At 37.0% G+C, this 8,310-nt stretch overlaps 1 protein-coding gene and 1 pseudogene across 1 annotated transcript in view; one reads left to right on the top strand and one right to left on the bottom strand.

Moving 5' to 3' along the window:
• The window catches only part of Tsnax (translin associated factor X), a 59,432-nt gene that overhangs the window by 43,663 nt on the left and 7,459 nt on the right, over positions 1-8,310 (top strand). The gene's annotated exons all lie outside the window — the stretch shown is intronic.
• LOC104860771 overlaps positions 7,183-8,310 on the bottom strand; it is a 10,303-nt pseudogene continuing 9,175 nt past the window's right edge.

Below are 8,310 nucleotides of genomic sequence, written 5' to 3'. Positions count from 1 at the left end.
ACAAAAAAAAAAAAAAAAAAGTTCCAACAGCTTGTAGGTGGCTAAAAAAGAACTAATATAAGAGTACAGACATTCCTTATTTAATGGCAATTCCATTCCCATGACCAAGTCATTAAATGAATTGGTTGTTAAGTGAGGAACTGCATATACTATGTACATTATAGTACAGAAGTACAAGAAGCCACCATAAGGCTGCACTACTGCTCATGTTCCTATGTTGTAAGTCTGAAAATGGGTCATTAGTCTGAGTGGTGAATTGCAAGTCTGAACAGTGCACCTTGGTCATTAAACAGGTAGGTTGTTAAGGAATATCGGTAATTGGAATTAAGGAGAAATCAGAAGAAAACACAAAAGGCATGAAAAAAACCTGTTTATGTAAGTAATGTCAGAAAACTTTCCAGATGTGAAAAAAAAATGTAACGTAAAGGCTACTAGAGAAAAGCAACAAATTACCTATAATGGAAGGCCTTTTAAAATTAATAAGTGGTTACTATTATTATTGTTACTATTCCAGGAATTCAACTCAGGACCTTGTACTTGTGAGGCAGATGCAGCACCACTGAGCTAAATCCCTGGTCCACAATTAAGAGATTTCTTAACACAAGCCTTAAAGGCACAAAGAGCACGTAATGAAGTATTTGAAGCTTTTAAAGAAAACAACTTGAACCCAGTCTGTTAAATCCTGCAAAATTATCCTTCAAAAAATACTTTTTTTTTTGAGACAGGGTCTCTCTGCATAGTTCTGACTAGCCTTGAACTCACTATGTAGCCCAAGCTGGCCTTGAGCTCATGGTGACCCTCTTGTTTCAGTCTTCCAAGTGCTGGGATTACAGGAATATACCACCACACCTGGCTTTATTTTTCAAAATTGATAGAGAAATTTGATACTTCCACGATAAAGAAAACCTAAAGAAGCTCATGACCACCAAACTAACACTCCAAAAAATTCTCAAGGATATTGTAGATGGAGATGAAGCTAATAATACCAAAAGGTCTAATAAAATAGATAGAAGGAAAAGAAAGGAATAAAGCAACAGGAAATTAATACAGTGATGTCACTATCACTTATTAACTGTCAATGTAAATGGACTCAACTGTGTGATCAGAAGGTAACAGATTAGCAGAATGGATCAAGAAATGAAATATGCTGTTTACAAGAAATACATTTGCTATAAAAAATTCATAAACTAAAAATCAAAGGAAAGAAAACTATTCCACACAACAGGAAGCAAAAAAAAAAAAAAAAAAGGATAACTATCTTTATTTTCAAACAAAATGGATTTGAAGCCAAAGCTGATCAAAAGAGGCAAAGGCCATTACATATTGGTTGATGGAACTATTCAACAGGAAGACATAACAGTTACAAACACATATGCACTAAGCCACGTTGCACTGTAATGGACATAAAAGATTAGATAAACATCACTACAGTTACAGTGGGGGATTTCAGTATCCCACTATCACAAATAGACAAACCAGCCAAACCAAAAAACCAGCAAATAGACTTGAACCAAACCTTTAAACAAATGGACTTAATATATACATATTGTGCAACTGAATAAGCACTGAACAATAAAATACATATTTTTGGGGGCCATACATGATACTATCTCCCTAACAGACCACATACTAGTTAATAAAGCTTGCCTAAATAAATGCAAAAGAATTAAAATTGTACAGTGCATATTATGAGATCACAGTGCAATGAAAGTAGAAATCAGTAGCAAAAACACCCCACAGAAACTATGTGAACATATGGAACTTAACACACTCTTGGGTATAGAGTAGATTAAGCAAGAATTAAGAATTAAATAAGGCCATTACAGTCAACCAGAACATATGGGACACAATGAAAGTAGTCCTGTGAGCAAAGTCTATAGCAGTGAATGCCCACATCAAAAATGTAGAAGACAACCTAATAACACCTCTCAAAGTCTTAGGGAAAGAGAACAATCCAAACCCAGAACATGTTCAAGAAAGGAGATCAGAGCAGAAATTAATGAAATGGAGACCAAAAAAATTCAAAGAATCTGAATCAAGGAAGTGGTTCTTTGAAAGAATAAACAAAATAGATCCTTAGCAAATCTTATTTTAAAAAGGAAAAAGAGGCACAAATCAATGTAATTACAAATGAAGAATGTGAAATGACACTGGGTACTGCCAAAATCCAGAAAATTATCAGCAAAGAACTTTAAAAACATATGCCAAATATTTGGAGAGCCCAGAAGAAATGGAGTGATTCCTAAATACATATGAATTGCCAAAACAACCAAGAAAATTTTTAAAATCTTGAACTGTCCATCAATAGGCAATTAAACTGAAGCAGTAGTAAAAACAACTACAAAGTAAGAAAAGCTCAGGACCCGATGGATTCACAGCCACATTCTAGGAGAACTGCAGGGAAGATCTAACAACAGTACTCCAAACATTTTAATGAAATTGAGAGGGAAGGGGTATTTCCAAAATCATTCTCGGAAGCTAACATTCTCTTAATCCCCAAACTAGACAAGTGTCCAACCAAAAGAACTATAGGTCAGTTTCTCTAATGAATATAGGTGCAACCATCTTTAACAAGATGTGGCAAACAATGCAACAAATCGTCAAAAAGATAAACACCGTGACCAAGGAGTATTCATCCTAGGGATGCAAGAATAGTTCAACACATGCAAATCAATAAATGTAATTTATCACATAAATGGAGAAACTAGGACGAAAAATCATGCAATCATCTTACTGGATGCAAAAGAAGCCTTTGAAAAGAATCCAACATCCATTCATGATAAAAAAAAAAAAGCCTGAAGAAAATAGGTATAGAAGGTCTTTATCTCAATCTGATAAAAGCCATTTAACCTACTACAAATATATTAAGGAAAAGCTGAAAGCCTTCACTCGAAAATCAAGAAAAGTTTGTCATTTATCACCACTCCTGTTCAATAGTCCTTGAAACAGTGTCTTAGTTTTTTTGTTGCTGAGACAAAATACTCAACACCCCAAGTTGAAGGAAAGGTTTACTGTAGTTCACAGTTTGCAGGTTTGCAGGTTGGCAGTCTCCGAGGCAGGGTAGCGTGGTAGAGGGATGTCACAGAGGAGAAACAGTTCATGGGCGGAAGGCAGGAAGGCAAACAGTGAAGTAGCAAGTTAGTGAGCAGTGACAGCAGCACTCTTTCTGTCCCTTATGTTTACCCAGGCTATCCACCTTTAGGATAGGTAGCCCTCAAACCCAGGTTGGGTCTTCCCATTATCCACACCCAGAACTATGCCAGTACAATCAGCAGACTAATTTAGTATTTGCATTCTTGATCCCAGCATCATACATTTAATCCTGGCATCACATGTTTTAGATCCAGCCACCTCTGAAAAACCCCACCTATATCCTCATGAAGCTTTGGGGTCATCTAGACATAAGGCATAACTATTAGCACAATTAGGAAAGAAAAACAGGATATGTACAGGAAAGGGTGAAGTAAAAGTATTTGGAGATGACATGATTCTTACAAAAATAGCAAAAACTCTTACCAAAAGACACCTATAGTTGATACCCCCAAATTAGCAGTGTAGCAGGATGCAAAATAAACACAAAAATCAAGAGCATTTCTATACACTAATAACTCACTGAAAAAATCAACTAGGAAAACAGTGCCATTCATACCACCATCAAATAATTAAATACTTATTAACCTAAGGAAGTAAAATACTAATACAATGAAAATTATATTGGGCTGAAAAAGGAAGTTAAGGAAGACAGAAAATTCTGCAACAATGCATAAGATTCTAATAAGATTACTGACATTTAGAAATTTGAAGAAAGGAGCTAAAGGGGTAGGGAAGGTGTGATGCATAGGGGAAGAACAAAAAGGGAAAAGAAAAATGTGAGAGAATGAAAAGATGAAAATAAAGTGTTTGTAGATGGGGAGGGGAGGAGGGGGTGAAGGGAGGGCAGAGGTAAGGGGAAAAAATGAGAATCAAGACTTGCCATGTAAAGGTACATGATCCCAACAATGAATGTAACTGTACTATATCCCTAAAATGTACCAATAAACTCAATAAAATTAAAAAAAAAAAAAGAAAATGGAAAAATATCCCTGTTGCTGGATAGAACAAACATAATCAAGATGACTATACATCCAAAACTGATACACAGATTTAAACTGGAACTCAATATGTAGCCCAGGCTGGTCTTGAACTCACAGCGATCCTCCTTCCTCAGCCTCCTGAGTGCTGGGATTACAGGCGTGCACCACCACACCTGGCTATTTAATGTATTTTCAATTAGAACACCAATGTCATTTCTCAGAGCTAGAAAAAACAATGCTAAAATTTATATAGAATCAGAAAAGACCCAGAAAAGCAAAAGCAATCCTGGGTAACAAGCAAAGCAGGTAGTATCACAACTTCGGATTTGGAAGTTATACTTTAAAGGTGCAGTGATTAAAACAGCTTGGTCCTGGCAGAAGACAAGCACATGGATCAATAGAACATAATAAAAGAAACAGAAAAAAAAACACAGGAATATACAGTTATTTGAACTTTGACAAAGGTGCCAAAACCACTGGAGGAAGGATAGCTTCCCTAACAAATGGTGCTGGAATGTAAATTGATATGACCGCTATAGAGATTCCTCAAAAACCTAAAACTAGAGGTTCCATTTACCCCAGTTATTCCCCTTCTAATCTTCCTGAAAAAGTTAAAAGCATCATACCCCAGTGATAAATGCACACCCATGTTTATAGCAACACAATTTATAATAGCTAAATCTTGGAAACACCCTATGTGCCCTTCAACAGATGAATAGATAAAATGTGGTATTTATATACAACGAAGTAGTACTCTGCCACAAAAAAGGATAAACGAGTCATTTGTTGGTAAATGGGTGCATCTTGAGATCATAATCTCAAGTGAAGTAAATCAGACACAAGTTTAAATATCACATTGTTTTTTTGTGTGTGAGAAATCTAAACGGTAAATGAGCAAAATGGAGGACAAATATTGGGAAGTAGGGAGAACGTGCTCAAATGGGAAGGGGGACAAGGGAGGGGGAAGGGAGGGAAAAGAATGGAAGGAAAAAAATGGAAAAGTTTGTAAATGGGGAGAGGAAGGGGAGGGGAATGGGGAAAAGAATTAAGTTACGTACAGGCACGTGGGCTAGGGATTTGGTTCAGTGGCTCTGCCGCCTGCCTCGCAAGTGCAAGGGTCCAAGTTCAATCCCTGGTACCAAAAAAAAAAAAAAGGTGCATCTTGAGATCATAATCTCAAGTGAAGTAAATCAGACACAAGTTTAAATATCACATTGTTTTTTTGTGTGTGAGAAATCTAAACGGTAAATGAGCAAAATGGAGGACAAATATTGGGAAGTAGGGAGAACGTGCTCAAATGGGAAGGGGGACAAGGGAGGGGGAAGGGAGGGAAAAGAATGGAAGGAAAAAAATGGAAAAGTTTGTAAATGGGGAGAGGAAGGGGAGGGGAATGGGGAAAAGAATTAAGTTACGTACAGGCACGTGGGCTAGGGATTTGGTTCAGTGGCTCTGCCGCCTGCCTCGCAAGTGCAAGGGTCCAAGTTCAATCCCTGGTACCAAAAAAAAAAAAAGATCTACAGGTACAGATTCCTTATGATGAATGTAATCATTGTGTATGATGAATATGTACTAGTTTTATTTTTTCTTTTTATAAAAAACCAAAAAATTTCATCTTCTCTATTAACTTTAATCACAATTTCAACATGCAGCCAAGAATGAAGCTTTGACAGTAAGCCATAAACACAGGCAAGCACTGTCAATTTTTTGTAGTTGAAACACTGAGAAGATAAGAGTTGGATATTTTCTTTTTTATGCCTTCTTTTACTGAAGAACAATAAAAATATCAGATTTACCCATACTATAAATTAATTAGCCATAAACCTCTTGAAATTATTGCATTTATTTTTGCTCAGTTTATGGCAAGTTAAAATTGACTTAGTGCTTCCATTAGATTGCTAAATGCAGATTTTTAAAGGTCACAGTGATGACAGAATTGGTACATGTTTCATCATAATACACCTGCTTATGGGCAGATGTTAGCACTAAAAAGGGTTTACATTTAACTTGGATCATTTGCCACATGGACAAACATTTCTTGTTCATTCAGAGCCAGAATCTTTATATAGCTCCAGAGGGACTGCTTGGCTTATTCTGCTGATTACTCATTAAACATTTGAAAGGTGTAGATATTATTTATGTTTTACACTTAGCCACAGCAAAATGACACAAAAACGAGGCAAACAGTATGGGCAAGACTATGGTTCTTGAAAAAGCTAAAAGTCAAAATGTAATTTTGGCAAACTTTTTGTCCTAAGTGCATTTTTAAAAAATGAAAATATTAAGGACTGGAAACCCCAAATCTTGACACACATCTTGTCATCCAGGGAAAAGTATGGCATTACAAAATCTGCAACCTCTCCCAACAGGTAGTTCAAAGTGGCCGTCTTTGGTTCATGACCATCTCTTTCGCAGTGGAGACAAAGTTTGATTACTTCTCTCATATGTGATCTCTTCTCCAAGGCCAGCTGTTTGTTGACATTACTCATGGAATAATACTTTATGCATTCTTATCTCTCTCGTGGCCAGGGAGGCTATGACAGCAACTACTCAATCTGCTTTTGAAGCCATAATAATTAATAATAATCCTGTAAGAGAATGAATCATCTTTCTAAGAAGTCTGTACTTAACAGTTTTCTGAGCTAAACATTAGGAAAGAAAACCAATTGTGATTAACACACAGAGTAAGCTGATCCCATTTTTCCTTCTAAGCTTTCCTTTTGCATGATCACCTGTCTGCGCTTATAGAGGAACAACATGGTGCTCTCCTTCCACTGAACATCCCAGCAGAATTCACTCTCCTCTGACATAGAGTGCCATTGAATATATTGCTAAGCTTGAAACAGGCTAAGTGGTTGGTGGAAGTATATTTGGGCAGAAATCAGTGTTTCCTCATTTGTCACTGTTGTGGTTCAGTTTTTTTATCTTATTGAATTTATTGGTACTTCTTAAGTGCACAGTACTGTTATATTCTTCATTGGGATCTTTTCTTTTTTTTTGTACTAGGGATTGAACTCGGGTCCTTGCGCTTGCAAGGCAGGCCACCGAACCTCTGAGCTAAATCCCCGGCCCTCATTGGGATCTTGTACCTTTACATGACAGATCTTGGCTCTCATTTTTTCCCCCTACCCCTTTCAGTTCTTAAAAGGTTGAGAACTTTTGAGGTCCTTCTCCATCTCGGCATATTGTTCTTTAAGCCTCTCCATGGCTGTCTGGTGCTTTGCATCCACTTCAGCCCATCTGTGGGGCTGTTCTTTCATGAGATCCTCCCACTGGAGCTGATGCTGCTTCTTGTTAGATACCAAATCGTCAGTATACATCTTCGTTCCTATTCCTATTCTCTCTTGCGGAGTCTACAGATAGTCATTTGCTGCTTGCAGTCGCTGGAGAACTTCCTTGAAGATGCTCTCCATTGCTTCTCTGCACTTGGGAAGAGTGTGCTCATTTGTTTCATGGATCTTTGTGTGTGTGTGTGTGTGTGTGTATCAAGGGCTTTTGTTTAATACATCTGAAAAGAATGCATATATAAAGATTGAGACATGAGAAAGCATTGGTTCAAAACTAATGAAATCTACAAGAACTAGGATTTTGGGAAGGTAAAAAAATTACCTAAACATTTTAAAAACCTGGAATCTGCAACACAAAATAAGCTGATAAGATCCCTATTAACACTTACAGTCTTCATAAGACTCCTTGTATGATTTTTATTAAACTAGAGAGCCTCAACTGGTTGCTATCGAGTTCCCTGTATGCACAAGAGAAATAGGGATTCCCCTAGCTAGTCCCCATGTTGATAGGTGTTCTTCCCCACCCTAGCTTCTTTTTTTTTTTTTTTAAATTGAGTTTATTGGTACATTTAGGGATACAGTACAGTTACATTCATTGTTAGGATCATGTACCTTTACATGGCAAGTCTTGATTCTCATTTTTTTCCCCTTACCTCTGCCCTCCCTTCACCCCCTCCTCCCCTCCCCATCTACAAACACTTTATTTTCATCTTTTCATTCTCTCACAGTTTTTTCTTTTCCCTTTTTGTTCTTCCCCTACGTATCACACCTTCCCTACACCTTTAGCTCCTTTCCTCCCATTTCTAAATGTCAGTAATCTTATTAGAATCTTATGCATTGTTGCAGAATATTCACACCAGGGAAACTATTTGGTATTTACACATGTGGGACTTATTTATTTCACTTAGGAGTATATCTTCAATATGTATCCATTTTCCTATGAATGAATCTAT

The sequence above is a fragment of the Fukomys damarensis genome, unplaced genomic scaffold, assembly GCF_012274545.1.
Source record: "Fukomys damarensis isolate Sample0158 unplaced genomic scaffold, DMR_v1.0_HiC HiC_scaffold_10, whole genome shotgun sequence".
Taxonomy (NCBI): domain Eukaryota; kingdom Metazoa; phylum Chordata; class Mammalia; order Rodentia; family Bathyergidae; genus Fukomys; species Fukomys damarensis.
Note: the sequence above shows the minus strand (reverse complement) of the source record. Positions and strands in the feature narration are given on the sequence as shown.